General features: G+C 37.8%; 1 protein-coding gene across 3 annotated transcripts in view; it reads right to left on the reverse strand.

Annotated features, from left to right (window-relative positions):
- The window catches only part of LYRM4 (LYR motif containing 4), a 154169-nt gene that overhangs the window by 129963 nt on the left and 1443 nt on the right, over positions 1-22763 (reverse strand). The gene's annotated exons all lie outside the window — the stretch shown is intronic.

The following is a 22763-nucleotide window of genomic DNA, read 5'->3' on the forward strand; positions in this document are numbered from 1 at the left end:
ATGATTACTTGCCAAACTGTGATAAGGAGGGGCTGTTTTGAATTATACAAATGCTCTGATACTCTATTGGCATTTTTTTTAGTATTTTCTATTTTTGTTCTTGAATAGATACTGTAAATCCATTTTGAAAGCAACTCAATAAATGAAATATGTCAGTGTTACTAGAACTGACTGCACCAAAACCAAAACTTTAACAAACTGTGGTCACATCTTTTGAAGCAAGAAGTCATGACTTTCTTATAGCCTTACCTAAGTATTTTATGATTATAAAATTACTAGTAATTACTTGGCTTAGAAAAGTATTACAATATTCTAGATAAGAGAGTGAGTTGCAAGATATTTCCTGAAACTGTCACTTTCAGATATTAGTTTCAAGACCAATTCGGGATGCTTCCTGCTGACATCCAGAACATAATTCAAGATGAAATGCACTAGGAAGTATTGTGGTTTGTACTATGTCCTAAGCACTTCAGCCGAGCTTTATTGACCTAAAATGTTTTCTGGAAAGGAAGCAATCCAAGATAGCTTAGATAAATGAACTGTACTGATTACACGAGAAGACACATGCTGATTTATGAAAGGATTCTTCCAAAAAATCTAGGTGGAGATTCAGATCAAAAATATATCAATTAATATGACAGTCTCCTAGTAGAAAAAGAAAAAACAAAAACAAAAACAAAACTTGGATCGGCTGCTCTCAAAAGTGATTAATCCATGCCAATAAATGACAGCTTCTGAACCTTCTGCTACTCTTGCATTGCTCTTCAAACACTGTCTACAGAAAAGCATTTTAATGCAACAGATAGAGAACATGTAAAAATCACTGGGTATACTAAGGCCTTGTCTACACTAAAAAGGTTTTGCCAGTGTAGCTATACCAGCAAATGGTTCTGGCAGAAGACAATTCGACAATTCTACTGTACAGGTGCTACCAGATACCAATGCACAAAAATATAGGAGATAAGTAAGTGTGGTAGTACCTTCAAACTCATAATGGCAGATGTGGTTGAGAGAAACCAATTACTGAGAGCAAGTAAAACAACTAGACAGTCTTGAAAAAAAGGAAGAAAATTCATGTTACCAGATGTACCTTGAGCAGCCCAATGTTGGAGAAGAGATCAAGAAAGATTTTTTGAAAAGAAATGAAGGGTGTTGTTTTTATAGATAGGCAAAATGAGTTTAAATTAAAAGGTGAAATGGATATGCTCTTGGAAGACACAGCTGTCCAAAACATGCTACCCAAAATGAAAACTGAGTCTCAGCTAGAAAGTTCAGAAGAGATGTTAGAATAATACAAGTGTCACGTAGGGAGAATGCTTTGGAAAAAAACTTTCCCATTTCTGAACATCTGTTAGTTTAGTATTGTTAACTACTATACTTGCCCCCCAGCATGATCAAGTTTAAAAGCCTTTATAATAGAACAAAGCTTGGGGCAGTATTCTGAAGGAACTAATAGCTTAGTAGTAAAATACAGATTGAAAGTGCATCACACAATGTGTTGATAAGCAACGATCACCCTCAATGATTCATGGTTACAAGAGATAGCAGCAAAATTTTGGAATTTAAACTTTAATAAACTAAAGAGAGCATCTACAGATATTTGCACCTTCCTCTCAACCTAGGGCCAAATTCAGCACAGCACTTAAGCCCACTCTACTCTGCCTTGTTAGGTCTCAGCTGGAGTATTGTGTCCAGTTCTGGGCACCGCATTTCAAGAAAGATGTGGAGAAATTGGAGAGGGTCCAGAGAAGAGCAACAAGAACGATTAAAGGTCTTGAGAACATGACCTATGAAGGAAGGATGAAAGAATTGGGTTTGTTTAGTTTGGAAAAAGAGAAGACTGAGAGGGGACATGATAGCAGTTTTCAGGTATCTAAAAGGATGTCATAAGGAGGAGGGAGAAAACTTGTTCACCTTAGACTCTAAGGATAGAACAAGAAGCAATGGGCTTAAACTGCAGCAAGGGAGGTTTAAGTTGGGACATTAGGAAAAAGTTCCTAACTGTCAGGGTGGTTAAACACTGGAATAAATTGCGTAGGGAGGTTGCAGAATCTCCATCTCTGGAGATATTTAAGAGTAGGTTAGATAAATGTCTATCAGGGATGGTCTAGATAGTATTTGGTCCTGCCATGAGGGCAGGGGACTGGACTTGATGACCTCTCGAGTGAATCTATGAGCAAAAGGATGCCTGAAACAGAGAAGAAGGCATCTCTGATGAGCTCAACCTTAGAGGGACATAACATGTTACTTTCGCAGGTAATTCAAACCAAATGAAGTCTCAAAAATAAATGAGATTGTATGAACTTCAACAATATTAAGTTAGCAGTCACGTCAAGTAATTTAGTTATGGATACTACTATAGACAGAACAGCTGCAGGGAGGACCGTGAAGTTTTCTAAAGCAATGAAGACCTGAAAATAATAATTAAAAACCCATTGTCTGGGACAGACAGAAAACAAATTAACTTTCAGTGTCTGAGGGTGGGGGAGGGACACTTCTGCTTTCTGCTACATTATTGAAGATATCCCCTAAAATACATTTTTAAAAAGTTAACATCAAAACTTTAGGAACTTGTTAGCCCTGAAGGAGTACAAGCATTATTTTACAGATATCAAAGACAAAAGCAACAAAGAATATACAGCATCCTCTCCATATATTGCTGCCATAGGTCTTTTGCAGATAAACAATGAACCCAAAACTAAAATGAAAAACACTTTTAAAAATAAGACACAGATTTGTATAGTGATGCCTACATAAAATTAGTTGAAATGTGGCAGAAAAATTATATCTATATAAATTCTTAACCGAGTGAATACTGTACTTTTGGACTGTATATACTTATTAAGAAAGCATATGCTCTATCTATGATCTTAACAGCTGTGGAATGATGATGATATGCCTCTGTATGAGCTAATAAATTAGAAATGGACCTGAACCAAAATCATGGGTCTGAAAAGCCCCAAAACTGGGTGGGTGGACTCAGAATCCAAACTCACATCAGGATCAGAATTTTGCAAATGATTCATATTTTTGTAATGGATTCAGTCAAAACACATAATCTGAATATATTCAAACTTTCGGGTGCTCAATGTCCACATAGAGATTTTGAAGCTCAGGCTTATCTCTATATAATATTTACAACATTATATTATTTCAATGCCATTTCACTGTGCATGGAAACAACCATTCTGAATTTCTGTCAACTAAAAACAAAAACAGATCAACCAGATCATCTTTCCATTAAGTTCAAGACACAAAGTCAGTGTAACTCAACAGACACTAATTCACAAGAAGTCATACTAACAAAGCTGTGATGCATCCCATCTTCCACACTGATTTGTCCATCTATTTAACCAGCAGTTTTCATAGAACAATAATTTGGAAAGGTCAGAAGACCTGAACCTCTAGGTACCGTATTTTTTACACATGCACTTAAATTCTACTTTATTTTGTATTTGGGCTCTTCTCAGTTAGTAGACTACAACACTATGTTATCCGTTGCCAGTTATCAAAAGAAAGATACAAAAAAACCCCACCATGATAAAGGAAACAGCCTTGCATACCACTTCGTAACAAGCATTATCTGACTTTCCTTCAATACCTAATATATTCTTAGCCCGTGTATGCTAGCCATCCCTGGGACACAGCCAATTCATTGCACGGGGCCCAACTAAAGTTTCCTTAAGGTTTATTTTAAGGTTTTTTTCACTGCAGACAACCAGTTTTCAGAAAGTAGGTGTATATACAATCCCTTCATTATATCATATTAAACACTAAACTGTGCACTGAGAAAGTAATTAATAAAAGCTTTTTAAAAGGGGGGAAAGCAATAAAATGTAGTGGGGAAAAAATAAGAGTAGAAAAAAAGCCAAGTTTCCATAGATCCAAAAATTGGGGATACTTCAGCCAGAAGGGAACCTTCAGAATGATTTGTGGCTTCCTCATTCTGATCTTGTCAAGGAGCTTTGATATTAAGGGGAGTGGGTGAAATACCCTTAAACTTCATATAATGGCTCAAGAAAGCATCCTTCCCCTCAGTTGAGGCTGGAGCGGCAGGGAGTGGGGAAGATCATGGGTCCTGAAACAGAATGCAGAAAGTGTGGCTGGCATCCTGTGTGCAAGCCAAATCAGTGGCGGCGCAAATATTCACATACCCATAAGAACACCAAGAAAATAAATTCCATTTTTCTCATCTCAGCTCCTATTGGTGGAGACAACTAACCAGAGTTGTACTTCTCTTGTAGCCAGAGTTCAAAGGGACAGGATTGGATCTAACCAATGAGCAAAGGACCACAGTTGGCCAATCCTGGTGCACTCTGCCATCTTGCATGCTGGCACAAGTTACTGTTGGCCTGCTTTTCTAATGGATCTAAACATGCTAACTGAGCAGGTTGGACTCCATAGACAAATCTTTTTCTTCTTCAGAGAATTATGAGCTGTCTCATCATCTTAGGAAGATCCCTGGAATCAGGTTATAACCCACTGCTTAATAAGTAAATCAGTTCAATCATTTTTCTGAGTGCAGCAGAATACAGAAGGGGAGCTTCAGGCTCTGAAAGTGAGAAAATGAAAACTAACCACATACCACAGAAGAATGCAGGGTGAGGAAGGGGAGTGAAGTTGATCTTTCAATGTTGCAGAGCTATCACTACATTACAAAGTACTTCTCATCTATTAGAAATTATACAGATATCGCTATTTACACAAATCTGTGCCAAAAGCGGTGATTTTCTATTACCCTCATTAGTTCTCAAACTCTACCTCTAATTAAATTTTACATTAAAAAAAAAAAAATGTTCAACTGTGCTATGTAAAGAAGGTAAATAGTGTTTCAGATTACAAACATATCAGATTTCCTTGATTTGGGAGCCTTACTAAAATAACAAAGTCAATTATCAGTCCCCAGAGAAAAACCCACTTCATTGTTTTCAAATTATAGCTAACCATTTCTATTTTTCAAAGGTTTGGATCCCATTTTGTTTTTCCAAATTACTACCATAAATATTTTAGGTTCCTCTCTGTCCCAGTGAAATTCTGTAAACTTGCCAAAGCAGAAGTGTGAATGTGTTTTCATTTGGTTTTTAAAGAGAAATATATTTAATTTTACAAGGAAAGGATAAAGGTATTGGAATGACATTCAATGATGCCTTGAAGTCCAAGGAAATGGGTCCTGAATAGAACAGATTGATGGAACCATTTTCTGTTGGAAAAGCATAGGGGCTGGAGGAGGAAAAGCAACACAGAACATGTAGGACCTTACATAAGGTTTCTGCAGAAGGGCAATGACTGCGAAATTTGTTATCACCTCTGTTCAAGGAAATATGCCATGAACATTTTGTAACTAAACAAATTACACGAAGAAAAACCTAGGTTTGCATCAATGATTTCTGTGCCAAACGGGAATAGGACCTGGGAGGGCCCCAAAATCTACCACTGCTTGGAAAGAGGCAACAATATATGTAGAGAAGGAAACTAAAGAAAAACAAACAAAAAATACCACACATCCCTCATTTGATTACCTATCTTTATTGCACTGCAAATTGTTCAAACAGCAGGAAAAGTATTAAATCACAATATTTCATTGTCATGGTACAGCTAGATTTCTGGGGTGGATAAGTCAAAATAATACTGTGGGAGCAGAATTGACAACTCCCCACTTTCTAGCTTCCTCAACTCAGTTATAAGACTACCTGAAGACAGAATACAACACATTCCTGAAAATGCCATGTTTCAGATACATTTTTAACATCTCCATGGATCACATTTTGTTCTAAATGTACAGTATCATGCTGCTGACAGCAGGGAAGATCTTGTCAATCACAATCCCATTTAGGACAACCAGCAAGCAAAATGTATAGCACTACTCATCCAGCACGGATGTGTCACAGATGAAGCCTTTGTGCAGTTGTTAATCTAGACTGGGGATAAAAGGTGAAAAAGAACAAGTGAACAGAGATTCCAGTTTGTCAGTGCCTAACAATAAAGCAAGATGTTTCACTTTAGCTGATCAAATCTTACAGCTTGGGGGGTAGAGGGGATGAAATGCAATTTGAATACTATTTTTAAAAGGGAAAGGGATTGGGGGAAATGAGGTAATAAATAGGCCAGCAATGGTCACAATATTTTTGAAACAATATATACATTTATTTGAAGGATTGTTTAAAGGTAGAAAGAGATTTGTTAAAGGCCAGCAGTGATTTCAACACCCATCTGCCAACTTACAGCCTGTTGTACATTTGAAAAGTTGCTAATTGATGACAATTGGTGTCAACAACAGGTGCTGCGGAACCAGTTATTAACTGATTTAGCCCTAAGTTCAGAACCAGTTCTGAACATGAGCTTTCCAGGTCTAAACACCATTTTCTGGTTTCAGTCATAGCTCTTATTTATCTAGATATGTCAGACACTACATAAATATCCGAATGCCTCATAATCTTAAATGTATTCATCTTCACCACACCTCTGCAAGGTAGCAGGAGGTATTATCCCCATTTTATAGAGTTAGGGAACTGCTGCACAGGGAACCAGCGTGCCCAAGGTCACAAAGGAAGTCTGTGGCAAAGCAGTGAATCAAATTCAGGTCTCCCAAGTCCCAGTATAGCACCCTAACCATTGGACTATCTCTTCACCTCTGCATAAAATCCTTGTACACTATAGCAGACCCCAGTCTTCTATGCTCTTTCTTTTTCCACATGAACTCCAGATGTTTCAACTCACACAAATGATCTTTAAACTACAACACTCTCAAGGCCCAAGAGACAACTAGACTGCAGTGAGAAGCTAAGGAATCTAAAGCCCATTCTAATGTATAACAGCTGTCAGTGAGTTTATCAAATTCCTAACTGCAAGGGGAATTGTTTCATATTTCTTTTTACTAGTCAAGTTTGTTAAAAAGGTTACATTTTTGTAGTGCAGCTAGTTAAACTCAGCCTAGACTCTAAAAGCACTTACTGTGATCTTTCTGCATCTATATAACCAGAGAGACAAAGGAGCTGAGGCAATTTATTTTATTGGACCAACTTCTGTTGTGTTGTTTTTTTTAATTTGATACACACTTTTTTTTTGTTTTTAGATAAAATACAAACATATAACACAACCAAAACATATATAAACACATACACAATATGTGTACCACTATATACCTTGCAAAATTCAATGTTCATTATTTGTAAAACCTGGAAAAACAAACAAACAAAAAATCTGCAGCCACAGAGGTCATGCAGGGCATCAATTGTTGAAGTGACTAAACAGATAAATAAGTGAGAACATAACCTATGAATATCAGGATACTAAACTGCAAAAGTATGCAATAGTTTCATGTGTGATTAGACATACTAATATTTTTTCCAAGCATTTCTATTAGATAGTCATTTTTTCCATTAAGGTAATAGTACAGAGCTCACTAAGACAGTCTGTGTATGAAGAATTGCAGATTTCCATTTTCTCAAAATAACTCTTTGGCCACTAAAATAGTTACTGCAATCCATTTCTTCATGTTAACTGGTAATACCAACTCATCCAGTACCCCTAAAATACAGAAGCATGGAGAAGGAGAATAGATGGAGAATAGCAACACTTCAAGCTTTTGAGAGAGAACTAAATATGGTATTCCAGAACATACACATTTTTTGACAGGTATAGAGAATGTGTGAAAGGTTGGCATGGGGCTGTTTGTATTTCCAACATTCACTGTGTGTTGCTAATCTAGCCTTAAACAAATGTCCTGAAGTCCAGTAATAGTTAATATGTTCTGGAAGAATTGCAAGGATAAAGAACTAGAAGAATCTTTCACACTAAGCCAGATATCCTCCAAGGTTTCTGTTGTGATAGCAAGGTGAAGTAATTTTCCCCATTTTTCTTTGAGACTGAGATTTTGAGGGTAATGCAAAGCATTAAGCCATCTATAATATTTCTTAACAAGTTCTTTTAGAGGTGAGACCAATTTGTCCCCTCTCCTTGCATGAATCCTTGAGCATAGCTGCTGAAAGACCGAACTGACACATAGCGGTAGTTGATATTTTTTGCATATGTAATTGGAGTCCAGTCTATCATCTTGTATTATATATTTATTTTTTTGTTAATCTTTTTTCTATCCAAATTATCTTAAGTGTAGGGCTGGTTTGATCCTAAGGCATGGGTTATCCCATAGTGATTCAAGAAGAGAATTAGTAAGAGTGAATGCTGTAATCATCTTAATGCATTGTAGTATGCCCCATGTAGATACAAAGATTGGATTTTTTCCTTAATGGTATTGGTAGCATCTTAAGGTATATAAAAGAAGAGGGGGAACCAAATGGCATATCTAACCTTTTTTTTTATCTCAAACCAGGCTGGTGTACACAGTTACTGGAGGGGAACCATGTTACTATAGGATGCATTTGGAATGCTAGATAATATAGACACAAATTGGGCAACCCCACATCTCCAGTTGCCCAGGATTTTTTAAGGTCCTTCTGTGACAAGCAAAGTTGTTTTTTATCCCATATAAATTGCATAACCCTATTTATTTGAGCAAAGAGAAAGGTAGAGACTTTGAAAGACAAGAGGCACTTTTGCTGGTAAGATTAAGAGAGACAAGCTTTTGACAAAAGCTTGTCTCTCTCACCAACAGAAGTTGGTCCAATAAAAGATATTACCATGCCCACCATGTCTTTCTAATATATAATCCATATTTATCAAAACAATTTTGGGAAGATTAGGACAAATTTTAACACCCAAATAAGTTATTTCCTTGCATATTTGAACAGGAAAATTCTGAAACTAAGAAGGATCTGGTCTTTTGAATATATTCATTGCTCGTGATTTATTCCAGTTAATGCAAAAACCAGAGATCTTTCCAAAAACATCAGCTGCATTCAATAATGATGGGATTGATGAGAATGGATTCTTCAATTGTACAAAAATGTCATCAGAATATAAAATAATTTTGTATTCTTTCCTGTTTATAGTTACACCTTCAGGGGCTGAGTGCTGACGTATGTACATTGCCAGTGGTTCAACGACGACATTAAAAAGGAAGGGTGAGAGGGGACAGCCCTGTTGTTGAAATGTGGGAGAAATAATTCCATTAGCTGACACTGAAGCGAAGGGAGATTGTATAATGCACCTGACCCAGTTATTGGTCCAAATCTGAATTTTTTTTTAGGACAGCCATTAGATCAGGCCATTCAAGCCTATCAAAGGCTTTCTCTGGGTCTTCAGAACATCTGGCATCTGAGCTTGCTGGACAAAGTGAGAGATTTTTCTCATATTATCAGCAGCCAATCTTCCTTTAATGAAACCAATCTGATCTGTTGGTGTATAATTGATGGGATGATGGCATTCAGTTGTGTCACCAAAACGTTTGCAATTATTTTGAATCTGTGCTCAATAGAAATATGGGATAGAAGTCGCCACAGTTGCAACCATCTTTGTTCTTAAGATAGTTGATTACAAAATGTTTTGTAGAAATCTGCTGGAAAGCCATCCATCCCAGGAGCCTGGCTGGAATTCATATATTTTTTTAATTGACTGTTTTATCTCGTGTTGTGCTAGCTTTGTCCATAAACAACACTTGTTCTGAAGTTAGGGTAATAAAGGTAGGCCTTCAACGAAATTATCAAATTTATTAGTCAAATTGGTTGTCTGATTTATATAAAGCTTGATAGAACTGCTTAAATTATTTATATTTATTGGTTCAAGGATGGCATTCCTGCCTTCATGTAATAAGGAGGAAATGTTGTTGGCTAGTTCCATGTTAAGTCTTCTGGCAAGTAGTTTACTTGCTTTATCTCCCATTCATAATATCTTTGATTGACCCTGTTGAGTTTAAATTGGACTTGGCTGGATAAGCATTCATTATATTTATATTTTGTGTTGATTAGAGAATGTAGGATCATTATTTGGGTCAGTCTTATGCTTTCTCTGCAACTCATCTATTTCCTTATCCAGAAATTCTAGTAACTTGAGTCTCTTTCTTTCTTCTTTAGGGAGGCATATTTTATACATTCACCCTTTACAGTAACTTTCATAGCTTCCCACAAGATGGTATCTGAGGTAACTCAGTGCTTATTTTCTTGTATGAAGTTAGAGATGACTGAAACAACTGTGGAACAAAACTTTGCATCTTTTAATAGCAGAGTGTTCAGCTTCCACCTGTAAGACTTCAATGATGTGTAACCTGCATCTATGTTAATCATAATTGGCGCATGATATTAAATTAATATATCATCAGGAGCTGCTTCTGGGCACGCTGGAATCAATTCTGAAGACACACAAAAAAAGTCAATTCTGGAGTAAGATGAATAGTCATGCTCCTTAGGGTGTCTCGATCGCCGTATCCCTTTTAAAATTAAGTTCATTCATTAATCATGAGGGTTGGCCTATTGTGTTTTGAGAACTCAGTATCATGCAATTGGAATACTATGCTAGTTAGACACCTGGATAAATCCAATCACCTCCCAATATTAGAGGAATGTCTTTTTTTATTAGAAAGAATGTATGCAATGTCTTTGAAAAAATCAGAATTACCTTCACTTTGATTATACATGCTTCCTAGAATTAACTCTTGATTTGAAACAGCCTTCAAGACGAACATATCTTCCTTCAGGATCAGACCAAGACTATATGCATTGAAAATTTATACTTTAATGAATTAAGATGGATATGCCTCTGCTCTTAGAATTCAATGAGGAATGAAACTCAACACCCATCCACATCTTCTTGATTCTACTGACATCTATTTGTGCTAGATGAGTTTCCTGCAATAAAGCAACTTTTTTTGATCTGAGGTGTCTCAGGATTTTAATTCTTTTGGAAGATTGATTAAGTCCCCTGACATTCCAGGAGCACACACTAAGAACATTCATGGCACAATTTTAAAAAGATATATTAAGGTATATAACCTTAAGATACATATTTCCTCATTGATATTTAAAACCACATCTGTAGGATATGGTCTGTATTTATAAATATTAGATACTGGTTAGTTTTGAATGATTTTATGCCTTTAATTGAGCATCTATGAGTGTCAGATATACAAAAAGATCTGTAATTAGATTTCATATGTCTTCCAAAATATATTTGCAACAGAACACACACAAAAATTAACAGACTTAAAACAAGCCAGTGTGGGCATGTTCAGATCCTTGATGGCTTCAGTTCCATTTGCTCCTCCTCTCCCTATATTATCGAATAATAGTCTAAACATCTCTAAATACAAATTATTTGAAGTCAAATATTACCTTGTAAATACCATTCGGTATTCTAGAAGATGTATAATGTATTCCTATGTACAGAAGATTTTATGTACATTTGCCAATATGTATATGCAAATACATAGACTCATCACATGTAAGTTTACAATTGATTTGTTAAATCAAATATAAATTGGTAAAAAAATCTTAATATGAAAAATTCAATATAAAAATCATATTCATAATATTTCAAATGCCCTGCACAAATTGAATAAAAACGAGTGCAATTTAAGGTTTAGGTTACAGTCTACAAATCAGAAATGTTGACTGTTCCATATGACCTGTGGCCACCAAAACACAATCTATCAGAGACAGAGCTAGTGAAGAGACTGTCTATCCATGCAAATTGTGATGGTTAGTGCAGCTAATACATCAGTCAGTAGATGGTGCTATAAACCCCAGCTTGGTTTTAAACTGTTACTCTATGCATTGCAGTACTATACAGTTGTTGTTATTATTGTATTGCTCAGTTCCAAAGGAGATCAACAGAAGAGTTCAATCTATCTGGTTATCTGCTAGGAGCTGGAAGATTATATAAGTGAATAATACCATATCTACAAGGATGCATAGAAAAAACTGATTTTTAAACTTGTTGAGGTATGTTTTTCATGATGAAAAAAACCATACTGCTATTTTTGGTCAAATCTTATCTGTCTTTGAAATGTCTGCCAAGCTTCAGAGGGGGTTTCGCAAAATCTTGTGGCGCCTGCTAAATTTATAGTGAAAGTGGATGGGTACTTGATGCTGTATCTGACATTGGTCCCCTCAGGATTTGCTTTATGCCACTGAATGCAGCCTTCTTTTTGTTAAGCTCAGCTGAGAAGTCTGAAAAAAGAAATTTTGTGGACTTTGTAGGTCAGGATTTCAGCTTTTCTGGTAGCATTCATTAACATTATTTTATCATTAAACTTCAGCAACTTGAAGACAGGTCTGGGCTTGCCAGACTGCTGCCTTCTAGTACCAGGCATTCAATGAGCCCTTTCAATATCTACTGGGGGCAGCTGGGGGTCCAATTTAAGTACGTCAGGGAGCAGCTTCTGAAGAAAGCTGGTAATATCCTTCCTCTCTAGACCCTCAACAATACCCAAGAGGCAAAAGTTGTTTCTTCGAGATCTGTTTTCTAGGTCATCCTGTTTTTCTTCCAGTTGGTGTAGTCTAAGAATTAAGGAGGCAGTTTCTTCTTTAATTTCCCTGATTTCAATTGCAGTCTTTGGTAGCTCATTTTCCAAGTGAGCTATTCAGGATGCTATGTCACATACATCTTTAGGCCTTGGCTATACTCGGGACTTCACAGCGCTGCCGTGGCAGCGCTGTGAAGCGCAAGTGTAGTCACGCCGCCAGCGCTCTATCGCAGCGCTGTATGTACTCCACCTCTCCGAGGGGAACAGCGTGCAGCGCTGCAAGCTCAGGGGTGTGTGTGTACAGCGCTGCAACTTGCTGCGCTCAGGGGTGTGTTTTTTCACACCCCTGAGTGCAGCAAGTTGCAGCGCTGTACACCGCCAGTGTAGCCAAGGCCTTAGAGAGGACACAAATATCTTTTGAGATAGAATTCCTCACAGACCAACTGGATTCATTCAGTGCTGTGATATCCTGGTCTAGATTCTGCTGTGGCGTCCTTCAGCTGCTTAGATGATTCAGGCTTAGGTCTTTTGTTGTCCACCATTTTTTTCACTGAAATCCATAGTCAATAGTTTGAAGTTTATCCAGGGGAATAATTTAAACTTTTATGACAGAAATTTATTGCCAAGTTTCTAGGAAAGTAATTATTAGAGTTGAATTGATATGTGGGGAGTGAGGAGGTCCAAAATTAGGAAACAAGCTTCTTCAGCTCTGTGTAGCTTAAAAGTTTGTCTCTTTCACCAATAGAAGTTGGTCCAATAAAAGATTACCTCATCCACCTTGTGTCTCTAATATTCTGGGACCAATGCAACAACAACACTGCAAACATCTATATAACTAGGGCCCTACCAAATCCACGGCCATGAAAATCGCATCACAGACCATGAAATCTGGTCTCCCCCCATGAAATCTGGACTTTTGTATGCTTTTACCCTATACCAATCAGATTTCATGGAGGAGACCGGTGTTTCTCCTGACTCAAAAGGGAGTTGCAGGGGGGTCACAAGGTTATTTGGGGGGGGGTCACGGTATGCCATCTAGCTCTGAAGGCAGTGCCCCACCAAGAGCAGCACAGAAGTAAGAGTGGCAATACCATATTATGCCACCCTTACTTCTGTGCTGCTGCCTTTGGAGCTGGGTGGCTGGACAATGGCTGCTGCTGACTGAGGGCCCCACGCCGCAGGTAGCAGCGCAGAAGTAAGGGTGGCAATACCATACCATACCATCCTTACTTATTCACTGTTGCTGGCAGCAGCTCTGCCTTCAGAGCTGGGCTCCTGACCAGCAACTGCAGCTCTCCAGATGCCCAGCTCTGAAGGTAATGCCGCCGCCAGCTGCAGCACAGAAGTAAGGACAGCAATACCGCACCCCTCCTACAATAACCTCGCTACCCCGCTGTGACACATGGCTAGAAAGGGTTAAACATCCTGCAAAATAAATTACTCAAATTCAACCCCTAAAGACATGTGGGGAGAAAATGTTTGTGTTTTTGTGTATTTACGTATATATGGGTAATGGTCAACAATGTAATCAACAGTCCCTGTCTATGCTGTATTCTGATAATTCAGAGATCAAAAGAACATCCTAGCATTTAAATTAATTGTAAACACAGGATCTCTCTGTATCAGGGTGGATAAAAAATCAATTATTTTTTTTTTAATAAAAAAATTGATTTTTTAAATTTAAATAGGATTTTTTTTGATAAAATGCTTTTTGAGGAAAAAACCTTTCTAGAGATAGTTTTAATTAAGATACATTATAGCTCAAAGATATCTCATCATGGAATAGGGATTATAAATTCTATAGTATGAGAGAATATATTCATGTAATGTTTAAGAAAAGTTTTGTAAATGAGTTCCAATAGTTCATGGATTAGGGACTCAATTTTATGGGGTTCCAGGGGCTTCTGTATAGATTATTTAGCTTAATCTTTCTATCTACCCAGTGGGACTCAGTGCTAAGTCTAGAAGATACCATCAGAGATTCTTAGTTTTGGTGTTCTCAAACTGTGGATACGTGTCTCCAGAGATAACATGCTTGTTAACAGCAAAAATGTTTTTAAATAAATAAATAAATATATAGGGGTGAGAAATAACAGACCGTAACCTATTGTCCCTCTGCAAATTTGTGTACACAGAGTCAGTCCCTTATCTCTCTCTAAAAGTGCAAAGTTTCAAAAAGTTCAATGAATAGAAGATTGTTGGGGGCGGAATAGATCTGGACAAGGAGAAGAAGTCTTGAGATAAATGTGAGAAGGGAGGGACAGGCAGTAGAAACAAAAGTGAAACTGTTTGAGCAGCAAGTCTTGAGGTCTTTCTGAGTCTAGCCTTCATTGATTTGAGATCTACCATACCATTCTCTCACTAGAAGGGAAAACCTATAATGGCAGCAGGCCATAAAAAAAAGAGACCCAGTTTGGGTCTCATCTATCTCTGAGTTGTGAAGAATATGTATTAAGGTTAAAACAACCAACAAGAATGCACTTTTATGTAGAAATCCATGATTAAATTGAGTCTTCTTCAAATCCACCCTGCTCTATATTCATCTCTCTTTGAAATGTATATCAAATCATCAGTGAATGGTGGAGGAACAGGCAGTTGTCTCATGTCTTATATTAATTCGTATAGCTAAGTATCGGTGATGGACCCATTTCAAATACGCCCTGCTTACCTATTTGTTCCAAGAGAGACTTCAACTGGTCAAGGAAGACCTGAAATTGTATAAAAGATCCTTGGGGCCTGATCCTTTTTTATCTCAGATCTGACTGAGGTTTCATGCAGGGGAAGCCTAAGCCACAAGGACTGAGATTACAGTTCTGACTGGACCACCTGAAATATAAACATTGTACTATAACCTATGGACTATTTCTGAAAGAACTCTTTGCAACTACAAAGCTCACCATCTCTGCTATGAATCTGAACCTCAAGAATTGAACTCACGTCTGTATGTATACTGATCTTTTAACCATACTCTCTCTCTCTCTCGTTTTTTAATAAATTTTAGTTTAGTTAATAAGAATCGGCTGTATACATGTATTTGGATAAGATCTGGAAGATTCGTTAACCTGGGAGGTAATGTGTCTGATCCTTTGGGATTGGTAGAACCTTTTCTTTTATATGATGAAATAAGATTTTCAGAAATCTTATTTCATCATATACATTTTATATGATGAAATGATAAAATTTATCATATTTGATTTGGGTATTTGGATGGAGGCCTGAGGCTGGGTTACTTCAAGGGAACTGTGGTGTTGGCTTCTGGGCAACCAGTGAGGTAACAAAGAAGCTGTTTTATGCTGTCTTGGTAAATCTAAGTATTTAAAATATCCACCAGCTTTGGGGAAGCAAGACGAAGACCTAGGACAGAGTACGCCCGTTACTCAATGAGGGGGAAAGACAGTAACAGAAAATGTGAAAATGGCAGAGGTGCTAAATGACTTCTTTGTTTCAGTTTTCACCATGAAGGTTGGTGGCAATTGGACGTCTAACATAGCGAATGCCAGTGAAAATGAGGTAGGATCAGAGTCTAAAACAGGGAAAGAACAAAAATGACTTAGGGCTTGGCTACACTTGTGCTTTACAGCGCTGCAACTTTCTCGCTCAGGGGTGTGAAAGAACACCCCCCTGAGCGCAGCAAGTTACAGCGCTGTAAAGCGCCAGTGTAAACAGTGCCCCAGCGCTGGGAGCCGGGCTCCCAGCTCTGTAAGCTAATCCACTTGTGGAGGTGGAGTACCTGCAGCGCTGGAAGAGCTCTCTCCAAGCGCTGGCGTGTGACCACACTCAGACTTCAAAGTGCTGCTGAAGGGGCACCCCCGCGGCAGCACTTTGATGTTTTGAGTGTAGCCATGGCCTTAGACAAATTAGATGTCTTCAAATCAGGAGGACCTGATGAAATGCATCCTAGAATACTCAAGAGGCTGACTGAGGAGATATCTGAGCTATTAGCAATTATCTTTGAAATTTGCAAACACCTAGAAGATAATAAGGTGATAAACAACAGTCAGCATGGATTTGTCAAGAACAAATTGTGTCAAACCAACCTGATAGCTTTCTTTGACAGGGTAACAAGCCTTGTGGATGGGGGGAAGCGGCAGATGTGGTATATCTTGACTTTAGTAAGGCTTTTGATACTGTCTCCAATGATCGTCTCATAAACAAAGTAGGGCAATACAACCTAGATGGAGCTACTATAAGGTGGGAGCACAAACTGCAATTTGCAAACACCTAGAAGATAATAAGGTGATAAACAACAGTCAGCATGGATTTGTCAAGAACAAATTGTGTCAAACCAACCTGATAGCTTTCTTTGACAGGGTAACAAGCCTTGTGGATGGGGGGAAGCGGCAGATGTGGTATATCTTGACTTTAGTAAGGCTTTTGATACTGTCTCCAATGATCGTCTCATAAACAAAGTAGGGCAATACAACCTAGATGGAGCTACTATAAGGTGGGAGCACAACTGGTTGGAAAATCATTCCCAGAGAGTAGTTATCAGTGGTTCACAGTCATGCTGGAAGGGCATAACAAATGAGGTCCCACAGGGATGGGTTCTGGGTCTGGTTCTGTTCAATATCTTCATCAATGATTTAGATAATGGCATAGAGAGTACACTTATAAAGTTTGCAGACAATACCAAGCTGGGAGGGGTTGCACATGCTTTGGAGGATAGGATTAAAATTCAAAATGATCTGGACAAACTGGAGAAACGGTCTGAAGTAAATAAGATGAAATTCAATAAGGACAAATGTAAAATACTCCACTTAGGAAGGAACAATCAGTTGCACACATACAAAAGGGGAAATGACTGCCTAGGAGGGAGTACTGCAGAAAGGGATCTGGGGTCATAGTGGATCACAAGCTAAATATGAGCGAACAGTGTAATGCTGTTGCAAAAAAAGCAAACATCATTCTGGGATGCATTAGCAGGAGTATTGTAAGCAAGACACAAGAAGTAATTCTTCCGCTCTACTCCGCGCAGATTAGGCCTCAACTGGAGTATTGTGTCCAGTTCTGGGCGCCACATTTCAGGAAAGATGTGGACAAATTGGAGAAAGTCCAGAGAAGAGCAACAAAAATTATTAAAGGTCTAGAAAACATGACCTATGATGGAAGATTGAAAAAGTTGGGTTTGCTTAGTCTGGAGAAGACAAGACGGACACGGGACATGATAACAGTTTTCAAGTACATAAAAGGCTGTTACAAGGAGGGAGAAAAATTGTTCTTCTTAACCTCTGAGGATTGGACAAGAAGCAATGGGCTTAAATTGCAGCAAGGCGGTTTAGGTTGGACATTAGGAAAAACTTCCCAACTGTCAGAGTGGTTAAGCACTGGAATAAATTGCCTAGGGAGGTTGTGGAATCTCCATCATTGGGAATTTTTAAGAGCAGGTTGGACATATACCTGTCAGGGATGGCCTAGATAATACTTAGTCCTGCCTTGAGTGCAAAGGACTGGACTAGAGGACTTCTCGAGGTCCCTTCCAGTTCTATGATTTCTACGATTATCTACCCCGTTCTTTGCAGTTTGTCCTAATTGAGTGACCTCAGCTGGCCCCCACTCAGACCCCGGTCAACCCCCCCCCCCAACTCCTTTATGGGTCAGGACCCTTAAAATTGCACCACCATTAAATTTCAGATTTAAAAAGCTGAAATCATGAAATTTATATTTTTTAAAATCCTATGACTGTGAAATTGACCAAAATGGACTGTGAATTTGGTAGTACTCTCTATATAACCAGGAATAAAGATATTGTAGTCTTTATTATGGCTTACAGTTCTGTTGATGCATGAAAAGAAACTGGCTCACTCTTTCATTAGATTCATGAGCTTGTGCACTGATACATACAAATTGATGGCCAGGCCACTATTAGGGATAACCCAAATATCCAAGTCTTTCAGCCTAAATCCAAAGATGAGAACAGGCACATGAACAGCTCTACTCACCACCAGAATTTGTGTTAGGCCTTTGGGGCACTAGAAATGGCCAACTGCTCAAATAAATTAGTGTCCATTGTTGGCTACGGGATTGAAAGCAAGATAAAAATATCACTAATTTCTCAGCACTTTTTTCTGCACAAGTTGATGGATCATTGACATACTGTGCTGGTACCAGCTGTTTCAACACAGAATTGATGTCATCATCGAAACGGGACCCAGTGATACATTAGATACAAGCAACATTCCATGATCAACTCAAGAACATTAGCCTTATTCACAGGAGATCTGGCACTAGCCAATCAAAACTTACTCAGGAGAAAGCTGAATGACAAATTCCACTTTCCAAAAACAAATACAAGTCTCACAACATCCTGGTGAAGTAGGTGAATATATCACCTTTAGAAATGGGTAAATTGAGGCACAGACAATTAAGTAATTTGCCCAAACTGGAATCAGTGGAAGAACCAGGAATAGAACCTGGAGAACTTAACTTCACTAACCTCCCATGTATCAGAAACCTAGAGAACATCTAAATCAGAGGAAGTCCATAAACACAGTCTCAATTTAATCTCTTGATGTTATAAAATCAGCCTTTTTAAAAAATAAAAAAGTCAAAGATTAGCAGATCAAATTCTGGTAAACTGATTGACAAGGCTGATCCACAGAATGGAGAAATCTAAGTCCCAGTTTTCCAGTTTACCTTGAATGATATACCAAGTGTTCACCAAGAGGAGATATAATTGACTGATTTTAGATACTTAATTTATCCCCATTATTCACGTAGGGTCAGAAAGATTTACTACATATAAACAATGGATCAACAGATAGCTTGTGGCATTCTGTTTTTGCATTATCAGTTTTAGTCTATATCAGACTATTTTACAAAACAGAATAAAACCAAGGTCTGTAGCACTTGTATCTAACCAACAGGGGAGAAAGTAAAAAGTAATTGCTAAAATATGCAAACATGTCAGACACTGATGCTACAGATAGGAGAAAAGGGATAACAAAAACACCAGGAGGATAGGCTGGAAGCACAAAGAAAGGAGGAGGAATGGGGAGATGGAGATATTAAAACAGATGCAAAATGTGACGACTTATTATGTTTCAAAAAACAAAACAACACAAAAAGAACCAAAACAACTGGCAGTTTGCTTGGAGCAGAATCAGAAATTTTAGAACATCCAACCAGAGGTAGATTATTGATTTAAACAACATTCAAACAGAATGCTACAACAATTTTCTCTCATAAAAACATTTTTCTATAGCATGAAAAAAAAGCAAGATTATTAGTTATTTGAGAGAGTACAGAAGAATTTTTTTTAATATAATCTGTATGATCAATTTATTACCACCACCCAATTCTATGTTTTAGCTGGCAGAATCTGATAGCCTCCTTGAGTAAGTGCATGTGGATTCATGCTTTTCATTGATTGAGAACTGGTTAAAAGACAGGGAACAAAGGGTAGGAATTAATGGTAAATTCTCAGAATGGAGAGGGGTAACTAGTGGTGTTCCCCAAGGGTCAGTCCTCAGACCAATCCTATTCAACTTATTCATAAATGATCTGGAGAAAGGGGTAAACAGTGAGGTGGCAAAGTTTGCAGATGATACTAAACTGCTCAAGATAGTTAAGACCAAAGCAGACTAAAGAACTTCAAAAAGTTCTCACAAAACTAAGTGACTGGACAACAAAATGGCAAATGAAATTTAATGTGGATAAATGTAAAGTAATGCACATTGGAAAAAATAACCCCAACTATACATACAATATGATGGGGGCTAATTTAGCTATAACAAGTTAGGAAAAAGATCTTGGAGTCAATCGTGGATAGTTCTCTGAAGATGTCCACGCAGTGTGCAGAGGCGGTCAAAAAAGCAAACAGGATGTTAGGAATCATTAAAAAGGGGATACAGAATAAGACTGAGAATATATTATTGCCCTTATATAAATCGATGGTATGCCCACATCTCGAATACTGCGTACAGATGTGGTCTCCTCATCTCAAAAAAGATATACTGGCACTAGAAAAGGTTCAGAAAAGGGCAACTAAAATGACTAGGGATTTGGAACGGGTCCCATATGAGGAGAGATTAAAGAGGCTAGGACTCTTTAGCTTGGAAAAGAGGAGACTAAGGGGGGATGTGATAGAGGTATATAAAATCATGAGTGATGTGGAGAAAGTGGATAAGGAAAAGTTATTTACTTATTCCCATAATACAAGAACTAGGGGTTACAAAATGAAATTAACAGGCAGCAGATTTAAAACAAATACAAGTAAGTTCTTCTTCACACAGCGCACAGTCAACTTGTGGAACACCTTACCTGAGGAGGTTGTGAAGGCTAGGACTATAACAGCCTTTAAAGAGAACTGGATAAATTCACGGTGGTTAAGGTCCATTAATGGCTATTAGCCACGGTGGGCAAGGAATGGTGTCCCTAGACTCTGTTTGTCAGAGGATGGAGATGGATGGCAGGAGAGAGATCACTTGATCATTGCCTGTTAGGTCCACTCCCTCTGGGGCACCTGGCACTGGCCACTGTCGGTAGAGAGGATACTGGGCTAGATGGACTTTTGGTCTGACCCGGTACAGCCGTTCTTATGTTCTCAAGGCTGTTTATTATTTGTTTTTCACAATTTGGGGGTCACAGTAAATCTTTATCTACTCTCAAATTCCCCACCAAAGACTACTTCCTTCCTTCATTTCTCCTATCTACACTAGGCAGGAAAGGTGTGATCTTTTGTTTTATTTTTGGCATGCATAAGAAAACCCCTCAGCAAGATTAATTTTTATAATATGCAAATCTGTAGGGAGCCCATGATATCAGCTGATAATTTCAGTAAATGTTTACAAAGCAAATGGACACCCACCTCAAGTTTAATATAATAAACTATGAACAAGTTCCTCTGATCCTTCTGAACTTTGGGATGCAGGGCCTCAAAAATCTGTAAGCAGTTTCTTTGGACTACTCTCTTTACTCTGGTCTTATGCCTGCAAATGGTCTCAGAGTGCAGCAATTTAACCCTCAATCCTTCATTCTTGGCCCATCTGGCACCTTCTATAAAGGACCAGACTTTTAGGGGGAGAGCAGGAAGCACAATGTTTTCCTTTTATAAGATCTTTATGTTAATTAAGACATTTTTAGTTCTTCAGTGTTTTCCTGTTCTTCTACAGGTAAACCCTGATTCTCCAGATCTTGAATTTATCCAAATTTGAACTAAAATCAAAAACTATATTTTACACTTGTTGCAAGTGTCTGCTGAGACCTTTGTAATATTGATGTTTATTTTTTACTTAAAACCCAAGAAAAACACACCTATGCAACAAAAGAAGTAATTTACCAAATAAAAACACACAGATGCTTCTTATCAAGTGTATTGCTATTAGACACCTCAACATCACCTTCCACCTTCTGATTCTTTTCCTACCATCTTAAATCACACTTTATTCTTTAGACCACATGCATGTGTAATACAGCAGACTAGCAGACATGAAATTACTTACTATCTACTAAATTATCTCCTGCTATTAAAACATGGCCCACATATCTGGGCTTCAGAGCACTCCATAATTTTTATTGCCAGACTCTGGAGATGATCCTGTGCATTATTAGTCTAAAGCCTATCAGTAGCAAGCTCTGTAACTCTGAAACTAACATTACCCTTCACAGTGATGGCAGCAAAATAACTGTGGATTCAGAGAAGGAACTGTGGTATCGGGAGACCAAGTACAGAATATGTTTATGAAAACATTTACATTGCCATTCATAAATAGGCAAGACAGAAGAAATACAAAAATATTCGACTCCATGTTTGACTCTAAATGTAAATATTTCGGAAAAAAATTTAAGACTGTAAAATAGGGAGACAGTAGCAGACGATTCATACTCTGTGCATAGACTCATAAGCAATAGTATATGTGCTTAAAAAATCCTCCCACTAAATCCATGAAACAGTGAGTTTAACTTTTATCATTTTGCCCTTCAGAATAAATGTAATTCCTTATGAAGTTTGTGCTAAGATACCAACCACAACACCACATTATGTGAGCCCTAAAGATGCTGTAGAACTGTTTATCTTAGAACAGAAGAAACTACCAACACATTAATTTTCGTTACGTGCTCATATACTTCATTGATGGGTGTCTTATAAAAAAAAAACCCAGCAGGTAGAATTGTTTTCTTGTTCCCAGATGGTCTGCAGGCAAGTGCTGCTGTTTGCGTATTCTGAGAAGTTGCCATTATTTTTAGTGTTTTCAAACTCATAAATATAGCAAAAATTGTATTTAGACAATATTTTCCATTTTACAGTATTTAGAGACAGACTCATCAAAATCAAGACATTTCACTGAAGAAAGGGAAAGATTTCATCTCTACATGAAAACTTCCAAGAATCCAATATAAGTGCACATCTTATCATAATTTCTACGCTTTAAAATGGTTAACATAAGGGTGATACATGAAAGTAGGAAGG

Source organism: Chrysemys picta, chromosome 2 (genome assembly GCF_011386835.1).
Source record: "Chrysemys picta bellii isolate R12L10 chromosome 2, ASM1138683v2, whole genome shotgun sequence".
Lineage (NCBI taxonomy): Eukaryota > Metazoa > Chordata > Testudines > Emydidae > Chrysemys > Chrysemys picta.